At 44.4% G+C, this 19,232-nt stretch overlaps 1 protein-coding gene across 5 annotated transcripts in view; it reads left to right on the top strand.

The window, feature by feature from the left end:
* The first annotated feature begins 11,833 nt into the window (after positions 1–11,833).
* FAT3 (FAT atypical cadherin 3) overlaps positions 11,834–19,232 on the top strand; it is a 634,277-nt gene continuing 626,878 nt past the window's right edge. For 2 of the 5 annotated variants that reach the window (XM_019737552.3, XM_074335615.2), the window contains exon 1: positions 11,835–12,306. The gene's annotated coding sequence lies outside the window, so the exon portion shown is untranslated. Of the gene's footprint in view, positions 12,307–19,232 lie in introns of all 5 variants that reach the window. The other 3 variants (XM_019737551.3, XM_074335613.2, XM_074335616.2) reach the window with 2 other exon arrangements.

The following is a 19,232-nucleotide window of genomic DNA, read 5'->3' as shown; positions in this document are numbered from 1 at the left end:
GAGACACACATCTGAGATCCTAGTAGCTGCTCTGGAAATGTTTTTCAAATAGTTGTGCAGTTTATAAAAAAAATGGTTTCCTTTTTTCTGTACAATAAAAGCAAGTTGGGAACTTAGAGATACACTGAATTACTGAAAGAGACAGTCACTCTGGAAAGGAAGCAAGTGTAAGTATTACACTGAATTAAAACTACTGCTGACTTGTGTTCTAGGGAGCAATAAAGGTGAGTAGATACAACCAGAGTAGGCTGCAAGCTCCTTGAGACAGGAACTATGTCATGTTACCCTCCATGCCCTGGGCTTCTGGAACATAATAGACACTCAGGAGTGTTTATAGAATGCATTTATGCTCACACAAATAACTAAGTGGACCAATAAATAAATAAAAGTACCGGTCTTTTTCTATCTCGGTTTTTATTGAGTACATTAGTCCACGGTTATCAGAATATTGTTGCAAATCCGCTACTATAAGTAACACTCGAATTTATAGTAATTAAAATCTGATGTTTCCTGAATTCTCTATACCAAATATCCTACTATAATGGGTTACTCAGAATTTAAAAAAACAAACAAACACTTATCCCCAGTAAAAAGCTAAACAAAAAATGATGATGTAATCTCTAAATGTTACTTGTCAATATCAAGTCTGGGCCAGCTTCCCTGACTGTGACCACTAATAAAAACACTCTCCTTCCTTCGGGAGCTGGAGGACGCTCCACAGGTTTGCAGGTGATTTTCACACCGCTGTGGCCTCTCACCAGCTTCCTGGAGCAGCACTTCAATACCTCGTAATGCCATTATTGTCACTCACAAACAAGCCCAGAAATATGTACTGAGAAATGAAATTTGCTTTAGACATTTCTTCACCTAAGCCTTCCAACTCAGATAGATAGAAGGCTCTATCAAGCAAATCAATTTTGTCTTAAAGGAAAATAAAAAGTTATTGGCACCAGGTTTCAAATATCTCAAGGGAAATAATACTTACAGCATGGCAAAACAGCAACAACAACAAAAAAAAACAACAAAACTGATTTTAGGCACAACTTGAAGAAAATGAAAATACTTTCCATGTAACACCTTAAGCATTCTTTCCTATGGCGAGGCGCCTAATCCATGTAAGTAATCTGATTACTTCTTAAAACCAACAAGGATTGCTTGTCACTAATTACTTGCCTCAAAATTCCCTTCTTAAGATTTCAAAAAGTGTGTTCCCTTCTGACTATGAGTTCCACAATGTTCATAAGGAGCACAGAATTCAATTTCAGTTCATATTCATGCAGAACTGCGCTTACCGTCGACAGGAAAACGGAAGCTGTTGAGGCAGCAGACCGCAGGACTTGTCCCAGTCTAGTCCACTTCTATTATGATCCTGACGATGGGGGAGTCGCACCTAAAGTGTACCTGACACTGTATCGGAAAGCTCCTCCTTCTAGCACTCAGGTGCTCGATCCTGGCAGCATAAAATCCTACCAACCAGGGTATAACAGAAACTTGTGAACAGGGTGGAGTAGATGCAGAGACTGACTCTAATCTGTCCCCAAGTTAATTTCCCCTACCTGGCAGGTTTCTATTTAGCCTCAACCTGGGGGGAATAGGCTAGAACACCTTTACCACACTGTGGATGGTTTTACAACCAGCTGTGCCTACCTAAGCAAAATGAATTGGTTAATTGAAGCAATTACTTGGCAACTCAAGCCCAAATACCGTACCTCCCCATAGGGAGCAAAGACAATAGGTAATTTGGAGATTTGCCAAATTAGTCAGACTAATCGACTACATCTGTGCATCAACTTAAACTTTGAGTTAAAGGGGTGTGGCACTTCCATGCTTGAAGACACAAGACCAGGCTTTATATGGGCCTCCTCTGAACTGTGGGTACCTATGTGTATGCTAAGAGTAGGAAGATCTAGGCTAGTGATTCTCAAATATTAACAATCATCAGAATCACCAAGACGGTTTATTAAAACTCAAGTTATTGGACTCTACCTCCAGAATTTCTGGTTCACTAGGCTTGGCATGGGGCCTGGGAATGTGCATCTCCAACAAGTTCCCAGTTGATGGATTGCTGATGGTCGAGGGACCACATTTTAAGGACACCTGATTTAGATCTCTCTCTGTCTCTTTCTCTCTCAGGAAAATGAAAACAGTGTGAGGCTTCCTATGAGCAACTTCATGCTCTCCCATCTCCATGCTCAACCCAAACAAATAAGGCTGAAGTGCATTTATTCACTCAACAAGCAAACACTTTGTTGAGCAGCCACGATATCATGCTCACCTTGATGATACAGAGATAAAGACCAGCCTTTATCTTCAAGAGACTGCCAGTCTGGTGGAGAGGCAGTATAGGGACAGCCATGAGTGCAGTTTCCAGGCTCTCGGCCTCACGTGGAAAGGTGCTGGCTCAGGTAGTAAATGGCCATCAACTGTGATTGGATGGCCATCAGCTGTGGCTAGTTGCCCGTCAGCTGTAACCAGTGAGCCATTGGCCACAAATACAACTGCCATGGCTATGCTAGCAGAAAATGGGGGCTAGCAAGAAGATGGTGGCTGAGCTAGCAAGCACAGATTGCAGAGAGGCGGATGCCGCCAGCGAGCATATAGTGGTGTGACTCCCCTGTCTATTGCTCCGTGGGTGTTCCTTTCTGGCCTCACCATGTCCTGCATTCTTATGTGTCATGCAGGGCGGCCTGCGGGGTCTCTTCTGGGTCTCTAGTCCCGTTCTCCACATAAGAACACAGGATATGGTGAGGCCAAAAAGGAACACCCATGGAGCCATAGATAGGGGAGTCATATCACTATATTCTCACTGGCGGCTGGGTTGGAGACACAGGAAGCAGGATCCACACGATCTGCAACCTGCCATCTGCTTCTCTGCCAACCAACTTCACTTGCTAGCTGTAATCCTCTCTTGCTAGCTCAGCCACCATCTACTTGCCAGCCCCCATTTTTTGCTAGCGTAGCCACGGCAGTTATATTAGTGGCCAATGGCTCACTGGTTACAGCTGATGGCCAACAAGCCACAGCTGATGGCCATCCAATCACAGTTGATGGCAATTTATTACCTGAGCCAGCACCTTTCCACGTGAGGCCGAGAGCCTGGAAACTGCACTCCTGGTTCTGTCCCCACACCCTGCATGACACCTGGCATGACAGGCAGACATAAAACCAGATGAAGATAAGAACGAGGCAATGTGAAACGGGATATTATAGAGGTAAAGACCAGGCACCATTGGGGACACAGAAACTTCACCAGGACTGGAGGTTGCCAGGCAAGATCCCGGGCTTGGTGCAATAGGAAAGCACTGAAAATAAAGGTCATAAGGTCAAGAGGTCTGTTTGCATTCATAAGAGTCAGTGTTACTGAGTCCAAGCGCAGTGCTAGATTCGGTGGTTTCCATGGCTAAGCTTCCTGATATCAGGGACCATTAATGCTGCAAAGATCAACATCTGCCCTTCTGCACATAGTAGGTTTTCAGTGTATCAATGAATTGCTGTCAATGCATAATCAATACTGTATAATGACCCAATCTGCCCAATGAAAAATGTACTCAGAGAAGTAGCTTATTTCAAATTGACTCCTGAATCAGAGCCAGAGAAAAAGAACTTTTAATCACCACAAATCTGGTTTGAATTTGGATTGGCAGATTTGGAAATGCAAAAGAAACTGAATCCTATTATCAATTCCTTGAACCTGCTACTTCTTCTTAATCAGTTTTTTTTTTTTTTTTTTCACTTTACTGAAAATCAACTGTATTTGGTAAGTAGTAGTTATTTTAGGGTGAACAAAGTTGTCAGATAGGAAAATAGATGATGTTCTTCCAGCTTCCAACAGCCATGGGCAGCAGGTATTGGTTTACAGTGACATTTTTGTTATGCATATAATTTGATGCAGTTCACTTTTGAAAAATTACACTGACATTCATAGGTAACATTTGGCCTGGTGAAATAAAATAGGTATTAACTCGTTTAGCTAAAGGATTCCAGAAATAAAGGTAAATGTACCTTTTCATGATTTCAAAATGAAAAGGGGGTCTATATTCCTTAATTTAAGGCAATATGCCCACATTCATTTTTAATAATACTTTGCTGATTCAATTAAGATCTGGTTAAAAAAAAATCAATTGCTATACTTTGTTCACCAGCCTCTTGGAAAGGCTTTTTTTGTTTTCTTTGGTTTTGGAGCTCCTTAGTTTAGATGGATTTCTTTTTAACTTTCCTTTTGGCATTAGTCTATGAATAAGGTAGGGGAGCACACATTTCCTCCTTTTAGCAAGTAGACAAAAGTCTTCATCTGTACCTAGACAATTTTTGAGTGAGTGCACTAGAGAAGAAAGTAAAGGCTGACACAATAAGCAGCTATGACATGTAGGCAAATTTAAAGATAGTGATGTAGATAAACTCTAAATACTTTTCTAAATCTAACATTTTATGGAACTTATAATAAATGATTACCTCACTTTTATATTACAAGACAACTTTCCCTTTGGTAAAAAGAATGTCTTAATTTACAAATAAGTCATGTTCCAAAAGTCTGTAAGCCAATCATTTTAAACTTGGAATGCTTTCCCCACAGAAAGATGTTATAAATCATGATCTAACTAGACTAGCTCACATAAGCATATTTCATTCATAATATAACTTATCTATTGTATGGAAATACAGGGGCAGACAACAAGTATCTATAGTTTAAAGTTTTTATTCTGATTTTTTATTCTGAATTAAAAGCAGTGGTTTTATGGTGTGGTAGGATGGTTCAGTTGGTTAGATCACGAGCTCTGAGCAACAGGGTTGCCGATTCAATTCCCACTTGGGCCAGTGGGAATTGAGCCCTCCACAACTAGATTGAAGGACAATGACTTGGAGCTGATGGGCTCTGGAGAAACACACTGTTCCGCAATAAAAAACAAATAGCAGTGATTTTGAATGAATAATTAAAATTTCATCTCAGGATGCTTGAGGAAAAGGTTTAATTAGAGGTCAATAGGGTGTATGAAAACTTTTGGTGAAGATGTTGAAGTGGGTTCTGCAACTATTAATACCTTAGTATTTGATGGCATTTGTCATTTATAATATTATGTCAAAACATACAGCAGGTGTAGCATTAAATATTCTGTTTGCCTATGGGTAGCGTTGAAGTTTAGTTTATAAATAGAGGGAGGAATGAAAAATCCTCCCCTCTGGGGTGGTGGTGATAGTTAAACAAACAACTGGAAGCATTCATTTGTAGTCCTTATCACTGTTACATTTCTGTTCATGATCATTTAATAAATGGTGACTTTTCCTCTGGCCCAAACATCCAAGAGGACAGATATCTCATAAGTTTTTGCTAACCATTATCTCCCCAGCCCTCAGAAGAGAGCCAAAGTATGTAGCCGCTCGGAAGTACTTTTTGAATGAATGAAGAAAAAAGAGGAATGGTTTCAAGAATGTAGCATTGTAGATGTGTTAAGAATGAGTATTTGAAAGTATGTTTATTATTAGTCTGTGTGTAGCCAAAGACTGGAGCGCTATAGCCAAAGACATTTCTTTAAGAATAGGACAATTGGTAAGAAGTTTACTTGGTGAAACCAAGTAGTTAGGTCTGTCCAAGGTTTGTTTGGTTGTTGTTTCAAAATACGCGGGATTGGTTGGTCAGGCTTAAGATAGTTAAGTGGTAAAGAATGTTCTGTGGAAATATAACCAGTGGTGTGCATACCAAAGATGGGGCACTGGGGGGGGGGGGTCTGCACAGTGTGCAGGTAGTGGGTTGGGTGGAAGCACTATATGCAGAGAATTTAAAAAGGAAAGTCAGTCTGCCTTTTAGTATTACTATATACCTGCAATTTTAAAAAATGTTGGTGGTAAGATATTCCTCTATAACAAGATTATTTTTGGGCTGAGTTCTAAAAAATTCCCACAGTTACTGTTGTTTTAATTAAGTTACTCTACAGCACATTTTAATTACTTATCTTTAATTAAGCTTTGTAGTCTAAGTGGAAGTAAATTCAGAGAACTTCTAGTTATATAGTGAGTCCCCAACACAAGTCACATTGGCTCCACCTGTTTGTTTTCAGAGTAAGTTCTTCAGAGTTTGGAATGATCCAGGTGAATTTCAGGTATAGTTTCTGCTTCCAACTCTTGGGATACTACGTATTCCTAACTTTAAACAGTAGATTGAAAAAAGCGATGCTAGCAGGTAAAAACTTGATGAAACAGAACTTGAATTCTGGACTAAATTTTTTTCACGTACAACATTTTCCTTAATTTGGGTTCTATGGAAGTACTCTAAAATTATTGAAGTAGAATACAAAAAGGTATGTATGTTGTATACGAGTATTTTCAAAAAGAGATTCTATAAGTTTAATTAAAGAGATCTATGACCCCCCCCCCCAAAAAAAATATAAAGAACCACTAGGATAAAGTGGGAACCACTGGGAAACAGTTTTCTATAAAAGTATTTGAGCTACATTTATAGTCATATATGAAATATATGATGTACATCATTCTTAATTATGAAATGTAGCTTTGTAAAAGATGAATGTGAACTTTGAGGAGCTTTATTTATTAATGAAGAACAAAAAGGATATAAATAAATGTTCCCATCCACAATAAATTGCATGATACTGAATATCTGGAACAACATTTGAATAAAAGTTTGGCCTGTAGCAGGTACATGGATATCAAGACATCATTCCAAGTCTAGAGTTTATAGAATTTCAGCATGGAAGGAATACTTAGTAGAGTCTGAATTTTGTTCTGGCTTCTAGCACTGACTTTAAGTTCAGATGATATAAAATAATTGCCTCATACTTTGTCTCTAAAAGAAAAACAATAGCTAAAATTTCTTGGGTGCTTTCTATATGTTGAGCATATGTTTTTATGAATTATCTCATTTATTCTTACAATAATCTTACAAGATTGTGCTATTATAGAGCCTATATTACATATGAGGGAACGAAGACATAGAGAAATTAGGAAACTTATCCAAGATAATACAGCTTGAAGAAGGAAAGTGAGGATTCTGACTCAATCCGTCTGCCTCACTCCATGACCTGCTCGCCTCAGCTCCCTAAACTGACTTTTTATCTTAATTTGACTTTATCTCTTTCCAAAAATTCCTATTACCATAGTTTCTTGGCAGATCCACTTCTATCCCAAGTTGATTAACACTATCTTTGGATTAAATACTTCCCAGGAAGGAAATTCCACCACTTTCCTCCATAGTCCATTGTGCTAACAAATTCTTTAAAGGAAACCATTATACAATGTTTTAAGGAAGGTTTACAATAAGGTAGGCACTGGCTCAAATGTCTCACTCGACAATTCTTCCCTGGTCGTCAATTTGATAAACACAGAAACAAACTGAATGGGATTAATAAAAACAGATCTGGGTGGGATATAATTGATCACAAAGGTGAGCCAGTATATGTGGGTGTTTGTGTGTGTGTGTTTATCAGTCTGTATATAGGTACAAGGTCTGACAATTAACTTTGCGAACTCATCCTAGAAAAAGTGCTACATACCTCATTGCTGAATATCACTACGGTCACCTTCAAAGTACTCCCCTTGGGAAGCTATGCACCAATGTCAGCACCTAGTCTACCCTTCAAACCAATTTTGGAAGTCTTTCTGGAATGGCCATCAGAACTGCCGTCGTATTATCCTTGATGTCCTGATTGTCATCAAAATGTCTTCCTTTCAATATTTCCTTTATTTTGGAAAGAAAGAAGTCATTGGGGGCCAGATCAGGTGAGTAGGAAGGGTGTTCCACTACAGTTATTTGTTTACTGGCTAAAAACTCCCTCACAGACAGTGCTGTGTGAGCTGGTGCATTGTTGTGATGCAAGAGCCAAGAATTGGCAAAAAGTTCAGGTCGTCTAACTTTATCATGCAGCCTTTTCAGCACATCCAAATAGTAAACTTGGTTAACTGTCCAGTTAGTACCAAATTCAAAATGAATAATCCCTCTGATATCAAAAAAGGTTAGCAACATCGTTGCAATAAGGTCGCAAACTTAATTGTCATACCTTGCACGTGATATAGGTCATTTTGAAAAAAATCATTTGACTATTTCTTGATATAAATGTTTAGGATTAACGGGAGGTGTTTAGGCTAGGATAGCCAGACAACACACACAGCCTGATACAAGGACTTATTGAAAGTACATTTTTTGGGAGTGTGATCCAAGGGAGCGCGTGAGGGACAGACGGAGGGATCCAACAAAGGACGGACAGCCAGTGCAAGGATGTGTTATTATCAAACTGGCCACTGCTTCAGGCAACTGGCTGCTTAATTCAGTGAAAACCACCTCAGGAGCCACTGTGTAACACATTTCAGGATCCTTTGTTAGAGGATGGAAAGAGAAACATTTATCCATGGACTCCCATCTCCCACTGGTCAAAGATTTACCACAGGATGCTTAATCCCTCATGCTTCTTTCTGGGTTTTAGTCTGCACCAAAACTTTAGCTAAGAAGCCTCTGAGTGGGTGGAGAAATGTGAGAGAGGCCTAGGGAAAAGCACTGTCAGATTACCCTATGTAAAGCTGGTTGGAGCCATTTAGAACAGGTTGTCCCTGCAGTGGCTGAAAAAGATGGGTGAGGCCCAGAGGATCTAAAGTGGAGCATGGGAGATGTTATAGAGCAAGTAATGTTGTATTATAGATTCATAGGTTTTCTTTTCTTTTTTTTTTGGGGGGGGGGCTCTTTTCCTATAAGGACTTCAATGTTCTATGTATCATATTCATTGGGTCTAACAGAAGATTCTCTAGCTTTCATTACCTGTCCATTCTTTGGATATTTAGGTATTTGCTAATATTCATTGAGTGTGTCAGGTCCTGTGTAAGGAACTGGGAATAGAAATGTAAATGTGAGAAACAGATTCTCTGCTGTCATAAAGCTTACTGTGTTATCAATTCTGTGCTTACCACAGTACTAGCACACAATAGGCACTTTTAATAAAAAAAATTGTTGGGGAATATTGGGGAATAGTGTGTTTTTCCAGGATCCATAAGCTCCAAGCCAAGTCATTGTTTTCTATCTAGTTGTGGAGGACGCAGCTCACTGGCCCATGTGGGAATCCAACCGGTGACCTGGGTGTTATGAGCACTGCACTCTAACCAACTGAGCAAACCGGCCGCCCCCAATAGGCACTCTTAAAACAAATTAAATTGTCTTCTAAAATCGGTATTAAATGAGTATTAAGTGCTATGCAAATCTTAAATGACCAGAGGGGTGTCCGACTAGGTAAGCCACTTTATCATCCTCACAGGAAGTCTCTTACCCACAGGTTGTAATGGCTTGTGACTGCCCTCCGAGTAAAGACTGTTTACTTCGTTATCAGTGTAATACCTAGGAATAGCGGAGGATGAAATTTAGATAGATTTTTGTACTTAACCTGTTCGGTGCCTTATTAGGCTTGAGAGAACATTCTGGGAGCTGGAATCAGGAGCATCACCACCACCAGCAGCAGTGGCCACACCTACACTCACCTGGCCATCTTCCTTGGCAGAAGATAGAAAATGCCCTGTGTCACGCAGGGTGTCAGGCGGGGTCTCTAGTCCTGCTCCCCACATAAGAACGCAGCATATGGTGAGGCCAAAAGGGAACACCCACGGAGCCATAGATGGCGAGTCATACCACTATAGTCTCGCTGGTGGTTGGGTTGGAGACAAAGTAAGCAGGAGCCACACGATCCGCAACCTGCCATCCACTGCCCTCTGCCAAACAGCCTCACTTGCTAGCTGTGATTCGCTGTGTTAACTGCAATCCGCGCTTGCTAGCTCAGCCACCATCTTCTTGCTAGCCCCCATTTTCTGCTAGTGTAGCCACGGCAGTTATATTAGTGGCCAATGGCTCACTGGTTACAGCTGACGGCCAACTAGCCACAGCTGATGGCCATCCAATCACAGTTGATGGCCATTTACTACCTGAGCCAGCACCTTTCTATTTGAGGCTGAGAGCCTGGAAACCGCTCTCTGGGGCTCTGTCCCCACACCCTGTCTCATTGCCAGCACACTCACCTTGAGTATCCCACTGGTCAGACAACCACCCGCTGACTCTAGCCAAAGAACTTGGTTTCAGGAACCAACTTGTTTCAGTACTTCCACAGAAGCACTCAGGTGGGAAATATATGGATTCATTAAAATTTTTGATGCACAATTAACTGTATTCCATTGGTCACAAGGAAAATGCCATGCCAGGGACACATTTACATGGTAATAAACTTTTCAATGCCCTAGAAAGCTGCTGATACAAAAATCAGAATAAAATTATCCCAATGATAACATTTTGGAGAGCAGGTAAGTCTTCCTAGCCTTGTTGGTGTGGTTCCCCTCACTCCAGACCCATCTTCTGGCCTTACAAGACAATGAAGTCCTTCTGACAAAGAAGCCTTAGGTAACATCATGCTGATTGCCTGGAATTAGCTGATGAATGGGGAGCTGTCACTGTTCTTTAGTATTCACATCAAACTCTCAGGGTAGAGTGACCAGAGCAAGCCATGCTTTTTGCCACAATCAAGGCAGCAAGGCTGCTGGAGGCTTTCTAAGGGAACTTTCCACCTGTGGGGAGTGGTGGGGCCATTGTGCAGCTGGACAGGGCAGAGGCCCCAGACTAGAAGATGGAAGGATGGAAAGGTAAACTGAATTGGCTCTTCAAAGAGCTGGTTCCATTGGCTGAGCATAAAGCCCCCCAGAAGCAACCCCTACCTCACACCCCAAAGAGAAGTTCATTGTTCAAAACTTAAGGATTTCTTCAGGAGAATAGATCAGCAACACCTTTCCCCACGTACCAAATGTTGAGTTGGGAAGCAACTGCCTGGGAGAGAGCATCTGAGGCAAAGTGCCTGCTTGCAGGCCTGCTTTAGCAACAGCTGTGCATTGCTCTGTGGGGGGTGGCGGTGGGGGTCGGGTTGGAAGCTGCTGGGGGGTGGTGGTGGTGCTAAGACTACCTTTCTGCTTTGAGAGGAATAATAAGAAAAGCAGAAGAGCAAGGATACACAGAACTGGGAGGGGGTGGAGATGCGGTGGACTAGGAGTGCAGGCTCTGCTGAAGTAGGGTGTGTGTGTGTGTGTGTGTGTGTGTGTGTGTGTGTGTGTGTGTGTGTGTGTGTGTGTGTGTGTGCGTGCGCGCGCGCGCGCGCGCGCCCGGCGGGGTGGTCTAGGGGAGTCGGGGGAGGGGTGTGGGTGCAGAAGTTAACTGGAACAGGCAGACTGGCAGGTTGGAGTTGCAAATCATCAAGCAAGCGCCAAATCAATCACTCATTCCCTTCACAGTGCCTCTCCTCCATATTCACAAAAATGTTTAAAACGATTTGGGGCAGAGAAGGGAAGAGAATACGCCACGTTATCATTTTAGTCTAATGCTCCTCCCTTCCCCACAAGGTTGTCGGATGACCCAGGGTCCAAAAATATGTGGGAAAGGAGTAGCACATTTGGAACACATTTGATGGTTTAATCTCCACACTTGAAACTAACGTTTGGGATCTTAAGAGAAGCCATTTTCACCTCGATATGCCTCAGTTTCCTCACCTGTCCTAGGAGAGTAACACGTGCTCAACCTCTGCGCGGGGCTGTGGTGCGGGTGGGACTGCAAGCTGTGTCTGTGCGCTTTCTGAAGTCCGCACCACGCTCTACCCCGCGGCAGGAAGGCACGTTGTGTTATCCTCGAGCCCCGAGAGACCGGTGGAGAAAGACTAGAGCTCTAAAATTAGTCCAGCTTCAGGCCAGGCGCCGGGAGCGCCCTCCAGCTCGCCTCGCCTCCCCCACAGTCCTCCTCCCCACCCGCCCCCTCTCCCCTGCGCCGCGCTCCGAGATCGCTAGTCATCCCGGACGCCGAGGTTTTTCTCCCCCTCGCCCTTTTCTCTCGCGGTTTGGGAGGAGGAGACAGCGAGAGAGAAGCGAGAGGGGGAGACGAGGGAGAGGGGCTTGGCCGTGCGTCGGCGTCGGCTGCGATGGGGAGCTGGGAGTAGCGAGGCGGTGAGCAGTAGCGGCGGCAGCGGCAGACTCGGAGCCGACTGGAGAGTCGGCGCTTCTCCCGGCAGGCTGCGCTGTAATCTGGGCTGCAGCTTGGGATCTCGCGCCCCCGTGCCCCTCCTCCCGCTGCCGTTCTCCTCCTCCCGGCTTCCCTCCTCCGCCTGCGAGCCCCCGTGGCAGCGGCGGCGTCCCGAGCGCCTCTGCTCTGCTCGCTGCTCCAGTCCCGGCGAGCGCGCGGCGAGCTCTGCGGCGGCAGCGGCTGGGTGGTCAGCTCGCGCTGGGCAGGAGCACCCGCAGAGGAAGACCCCCGGGGGAAGCGCCTGGTGGAGCCGTGGATCGCCGGCGGAGTCAAGGGTGCGTAGGGGATTTTTTAGCGTGATTTTTTTTTTTTTTTTGGCTGCCGGGTGCATGGGCTGGAGCGCGCTGTCCGGAGTACAGCTCCAGCTGCTGGTTGCAAATGGGCTGCGAGGTGTGCTCGGGAAGGCGAGAGCCGGCAGAGCGCGTGGGGGAAACTTTTCACCTTGTAAAGTTCCTGCCTCGACACGGCTTCGAGCCACCGTCGCCGCCAGGAGGGGAAGGAGATTCTGCCCTGCGGCGGTAGTCGGGAGGTTGGCATGAAGAGTTGTCCAAGTTTGGAGATGAGGATTGGAGAAGGAGGTGCGTGGGGCTTGGGATCGGTGCATCTATCCCCGCCCTCCTCCCAGCCCCGGCCGCCGGTGCAGGTGGATGAGAGGGTCCAGGCGGCGAGCCTGCTTGGTAGCCGGTGCCGGTGAGGCGCAGTGGGGATGTTGATAGGGCCGTGGATGCACTTGAGGGACCCGGAGGCACAAGTTGGGTCGTCTCTTGGCTAGGCTTCAGGCGGAGCAGGGAACCCAGCTGCACTTTGGCCAGGGAGAGGAAAGGTTTACCAGTCATTCTACGGGTCTGTTCCACGCTTGATTCCGGCTTGCGGGGGTCATGGACAGAGTGAGATTTACTGAATGGCAACGGCCCTCAGACTGAATGGACCCTTTTGCGGCATGGCAAGAGGAGGGACTTTTCCTTGCTATCTTGACAGGGACAGGGAAACGGAATGTCTTGGAAGAATGCATGATTTTTGGCGGGCATGAGTGAAGGTTGCTTGTCTTTGAAAAGAAAGCAGCGTTGGCCTGACTGTCCTGGGGTTGCATTGCAGCCCTCTCTGGGTCGCGGGAAGGGAACACGAGGGCAGGCCTGCTCGGCACTTTGGGTCCCTTCCCGGGCGGGTCTGGACCGACCACCTCGCTGGGACCAGTGTGGGTGCGGGGCCGTGGTGGACGTCTGGGGCGCGGGCGGGTAGGCAACGGAGGTGGCCGGGACTGTCTTCGTGCGGCGCGCACTGCGCGCCAGGATTCCGCCAGTGGGGGTCGCTGAGCTAAAGTGCATCTGGCCCCCCCAGCTTGCGCGAGGTGGCAAGCGCGGGTATTTTTAGCAGTGCTGTGGTCTGTATTCCTTCCTTCCCTCTTCCGCTGACTTTTGTCGCGTGTGCTTTCCGAGATGGTTAAACATTGACCACAATTAGGCTTCGCGGAAAGCAACTTTTATTGTTCACTTTTCTCCGCTCCACTCTAATGGGTGGGCGGGCGCTTGGGGCAAAGATGTGGGGGTGGCGGGAGATAGGCTTCGAGCTAAAGGAGCCTCTTAAGTAGCCTGCGGCGAGAGGAAAGGGTGGGGCTCCCGGGACGTGTGCGGTTGGTGGTGGCATCCTGAAACCTTAGCTCCGTATAATAACGGGGGCAAACCAGGCAGTGGAAAGGGGTGCCGAATGGATGTGAGGAAGAAGAGAGGCCGCAGAAACCTGACAAGGTCGCCGTGGGGGGGCTAGCAGAGGTTCCTGGGAGGGAGAAGCGCCTGCAGCCCAGAGTGTGGGCGGTCGGTGGCAGTGGCTCCGCTGCTTCTGGCGGATTCTCCGCGCCTCAGCCGGGATCTCCCGCTTACAGCCGCCGCGCACCAACTGGGACTCCGCTTCTGGTTTGGGCGAACCTGCAGCAGCGGCGGCGGGAGCGAGGGAGGGAAGCGGGGACTGGGCTAATGATGGAGGTCTTTTCTCCTTCTCTGCTCTCCTCTTCCCCGCCCCCAGACTCCGGCGCGTTTGTTTTCCAAGTTGGATCCCACTTCCATTTACAAGTGTCAGACAAACCCGCGCGAACCTCCCCCACTCACCCAGGCCCCAGCCAGACGGGAGAGGGGGATGGGGAGAGCAGTCTGGACAGCTCCTAGGCTGTGCTACGCACGGTGGTGGTGGTGGTGGTGGTGGTGGTAGGGTCTTGACCACCTTGGGTTCACACGTATGGGTCCTTGGTGCTTAAAAAATACACGTAAACAAACAACGAAACCTAAACCATTCCTGGCCACTGGTAATCTGCCGCTTTTCTCCTCTCCGTCTTGGACGTATTAATTTTCTGGCCCCAACACTTGTCTTTTCAAAGGCAAGTCGGGGGCGGTGGGAGGAAGGGGGCGGGGGAGCAGGCCAAGCAGTTCATCACGGTGGATTTGTGTTCCTGGCTTTGTTGTTAGGATTAGATTCTCTGATTGAGCCCGGGCCGAATTAAAATAAATGCAGAGAATGGGAACCCATCAGAAACACTGCAGACGACTTTGCCTCTGCTTCAGGCGGCAAGTTCGGGTGGTGGAAGAGGGGAAGCCTGCGATCTAGGAATTGAGAACTGAGGTGCCCACTTCTCAGAACTCATCAAACAGAGCCCAGCTTTTGCCTCCTCCGGCAGGCACTGAACTTCATCTTAACGTTTATCGAATGTTTGAGTCATGTTCTGGTTTGTGACGTGGAGAATTGAATCTGAGAAGGAAAAGAAGGGAGGGGATGGAGGAAAGAGAATGAGGGAAAAGCGACTGAGAGATTGAGATTCTGCAGAATCCTGGAAATTGCACCGAGCCAACTGCTCCTGCTTTTTTTTTTTTCTTTTTCTAAATTGGAGTTGTTGAGCAGTGAGAGAATAAAGAACAGCCAAGAAAACCAGGGCGCCAAGAGACAAAGACAGAAAATGCACAATAACTTGAGCTCTTTGATGTGCTTTTCTTCTAACAGGGTTGGAGTGGGGGAAGGGTTTTTTAACATTTTTACAAGGAGGAAAGTTGTCTTTTAGAATTAAACCGAATACAGATATTTAATCATGAATCCTTGTTGCCTTTTTGGAACTTGGATAATGAATGTTGCTGGAGCCAATTTCTATGCACAGTGCACTGGGATGAGAAAGTTCCCAGAACTGTCCAGTTTTTAATGTCTTCATATCTGAACCACACAGAGAACTCCACATGAAAGGCAGCTGGCTCAGAGATCAGAAATCGGTCAGCTGCTGGGCTGGCTCCATCTCTTGTAACTGCAGGATTTTCACAGCCAGTGTTTGTTGCCCAGTGACTGGCTATCAACCCCCTATGCTTTTTCCAAATTTTATTTATTCTGGTTCCTGGCACAGTCATTTTGGGGGATTTAAAAAAAAAAAGTCAGGACCCAGTCTCTCTCTTAAGTAGCAATTATAGTTGTGCTGAGCTACTAAAAAATGAAATGAGTAGCAATAAACAGAGTGTATGCCCACTGACCTGTATGCTATATGGTTATTTTGCCAGCTCATAGCTTTTTGTGAAGCAGCAGCACTTCAGGCAGCTCACATAAGAACATTTTGATGTGTCAGGTTATGTTATCCTTGCTTTATTCTTCGCTGCAGTATGACCTGCTCTCATCTGACTGATGAATTATGTCAAATAAAAAGAAGTGGGCAATTACCACTGAAAAGAGGATATTTAGTCATTACCAGCTGGTCTGAAGAGTGCTTCCTATGGGTGTATTGTTAGGCTATATTAATAGCTCAATGCAAATAGGACCAAGGTGGCTTTACCTTACTATTTGTAGAGTTGGGTGTGGCATTTCATGATACTCCACATTTGTCCAGTTAGTTAGGTGGGTTGACTTTTTCCTCTGGGGCAAGAGGAAAAGGGTAATATTGGGAATTTTTCTTCCATTGTGGGTCTTTCCTAGTTTTTTTTTCCTTCTTAAGGAGCACTGAGTGGGGAATCCTCTGATGGGATCAGGTGGGCCAGTCCATTTGGATTGATTTCTTTTGATTGCTGAGGAAGGACTATTGATGAAATCATTGTCTTTGCTGATTGTGAGAACCGCTGGGAAGGAATGAAAATTTAAAAGAAAGGTGATCTGACAGATTTACAGGGAAGGATGCATTTCCTCCCCAATCTTTTCCTGCAGATGACGGAGCCCCAGATTTGAACAGATATTCGCCTTAAAAAGTTGAAGGCAGAAACACAATTCCTGTGTATATTTTTGCTTGTTCATAAAATTTGCTGAAACACTTCAATCTCTAATTGTTGACTATGTTATTACACACATCTTTCTGTCCACTGTAGGGGTTGGGTCTGTTTTATAGCCTGTCCTCTTGAGGACAACCACAGTGCCTCCTGCCTAATAGGCACAAAATAAATACTTGTGGCCTAGGCAGCTTCCTCTGGAAAGACTCTGAGTGTAAATATCTTGTCTGTGCTTTGGTCAGTTTGATCCTACAGGTTTCTCAAACTTAATGATTTTTCTGTCAATTACTGAATTTTCTGTCAATCGAAGAATATCTACTCCTTTAATAAGATTTTTCTTTCTTTCTTTACATTGCCTCATTTCCCCCCAGTTCCTGTCTAAGAATAATTTGAAGGAAGCTTGGCTTCCCCTAAAGGAAAAAAAATAAAAATAAAAAGATTCAGCTTAATGCCACAGATTGAATTTATTGAGAACATTTTTGACACTTGTCTAGTGGCTTTGAGCCAGTTTCTGGTTTACCAAAATAGGCTATCAGTTATGTGGAACAGTGACAAATGACCCATTCTAGTAGTTCTGAAATGGAATGGCATTCTCAGGTTAGTCTTAATTTTAACTGGTCCTAGAATTGAGATATTTTTGTTTGAAGCAGAAGGGATGACAACTGGAGAATGAATTTACTGGCATGATGATGGTCAGAGAAAATGGAGAACAGATTTCAAAAGTTAATGATCAAACTCTTCATATAATCAGAGATGGTCCTTCCTTCACTGGATAGATATGTATGAATGTGGAGGTCCAGGTGGAGGGCTTGGGAGGGAGGGGCTGTGTGACTTTCCTTCCTTAGACATTGCGTTATAAGTGTTGCCTTGCCTGGACAGAAAAGTTGTACAGGGACCTTGAGTGGGATCCTGGAGCAGGTTTTAATATGTTATCTTTCTGATCTTTCAGGGTTCCAAGACTGTGGATTCTAGCCTCTATTTAATAAAGGAAATTTGTTTAATTAACTCTCGCCTTTCTTTTATGTCTTAAATTTATCCCTTTGTTCTCATTTTGTAAAGTCACAATTTAAATCATTAATGTTTTTCTTAAAAAGCTTCACTTTCATTTTTTTCTATTTTATTTTTCTTTGTTTCTTTTATCTCTTTAAAAAATTCGTTTAAAAACAATTTACTTTCAGTAATACTAAACCTACCTCCTTTGCAAGGAAGTGGGCAGAATTCAAATGTATCCTTTGTGAAAACAAAATACATCCTTTGCTTCTGTGTACTTTCTGTTTTGTTGGGAAGATGGGGGATACTCATGTGTGCAAACTACAAATCAACACATGGCCTTATTTGCAAATTGACAAAAGTGTGTCAGTGAACAGGGTTGGAGGAGGGAGAGATTACTATGAGCTGAAGTGAACTTTTAGGGGGAGCAGAAAGTGTATAGAAACCAGTTTAATAATTCTTAGTGGAATGCTAATGTAGGCAAGACACCACAAAAGTAATTCTTTCATTTCTTTAGGACAGAGATCCTTTTTGAAAGAACATATACATGGAACATGCCAAATAGGCTGTCAGAATATTAGACATCTTTTGGGAAGACACCAGAATTTATTCAGGCGCTTTTCTCCATTATCCTTTTATGCTTCTTTCCTCCGCCCCCCCCCTCCCACCCCCCAACAGCACTTCAGAGAGGACCTTTAGGTGTTTTAAATGTGTCTGGGAACTACATGTTTGCTCCCATTTTCTCCCCTACATATACACACACTGGCTTCCTAGTGGTTATGTCAACAATTCTGGGTTTTGTAGTTGACTGTTGGTAGTATGGAAAAGGGTATCAACACAGATAAGCTGCTTTTGAGGGGATCCTTTTAAGAATCATTCAGTTTTGCTGTTTTCATAAAATTTAATGGGTTGTTTATGGCACTCCCTATTCACAGTTAACCTGAGGCTTTTCACACCACCCAAAGCTCCCAATAGTGATCCTAAAGCAATTCTCAACCTTGACTGCACTTTAGAATCACCCACATGCTTTTAAAACAACTGATGCCCTAGTTGCATGCAGACCATTTCAGTCAGAATCTCTGGGGGTGGGACCTTGGCATCAGTAGTTTTTGAAGCCTTGCAGATAATTTTATTGGGCCAAGGAGCATGGCTACAAAGGCTGTACATCAGGTCTGGTATTAGAATGTCCTCCTGTTCAAAGCTCTTAGACCTCAGGGAATGTGAGTGGAAGTCAAGAACACATGTTCTTCATTCTCCTGCTGTTACTGTCACCCCTGGTCTCTATCGTGGGTTGACGTTGAGCTGGACTGACCTTGAAGGAGGTGACCAGGAAGGTTCCTGGCTTCCTACCTCCTGCGATTTTTCTCAGTGTTGCCAGTGGCTAACATTCCTGGATCTAGCCTCAGTTTCACTCTAGTTTCTCTCAGTTCCTTCTCCAGATAGTAATCATAGCATGTTCTGGGTGCCAGTCAATGAAATTTGGAAAGTTTTAGATATCTCCAGGAACAGATATTCCTCCTCTTTTCATATTGGATTCTTATTTGTGTGTGTGTGTGTGGGGGGGAGGGGTGGCGTCTGTTTGTAATGTAATTATGAATTCAGAGAATGAATTTGAAGTAATTCATCAATATTTGTGCAATTCTCTTTTCATTCTTGGGGATTACAAGGGATGCATTGCATAAAAATAAATAAATAAAATAAAAAGAATCCTGTCCTGAGGGAGTTCACAGTCTAGCTGTGGCTAATATATACATTTGAGGGAAACAAAATCACAGCACTGTTTAATGTTGAAGGTGGAAGGAACCTACTGAGTTTGGCAGGCATGCTTCTGGCCCACACAGGGAAGAAACTTCATTCCTCCAGAATGAGGTACTTGGCATGGTCTGAGTTCTCTGTTTTCCTCTATTTGAGGCTTAGTTATGAATCTCAGAGTTAGCTTTGGCACAGAGAGAACTCTAAGGTGTTCTGTCCTTTAGGAATTCAGCATTCAGGTC

Source organism: Rhinolophus sinicus, chromosome 14 (genome assembly GCF_057876585.1).
Source record: "Rhinolophus sinicus isolate RSI-liver-muscle chromosome 14, RSI-T2T, whole genome shotgun sequence".
In the NCBI taxonomy this organism is placed as follows: Eukaryota; Metazoa; Chordata; class Mammalia; order Chiroptera; family Rhinolophidae; genus Rhinolophus; species Rhinolophus sinicus.
Note: the sequence above shows the minus strand (reverse complement) of the source record. Positions and strands in the feature narration are given on the sequence as shown.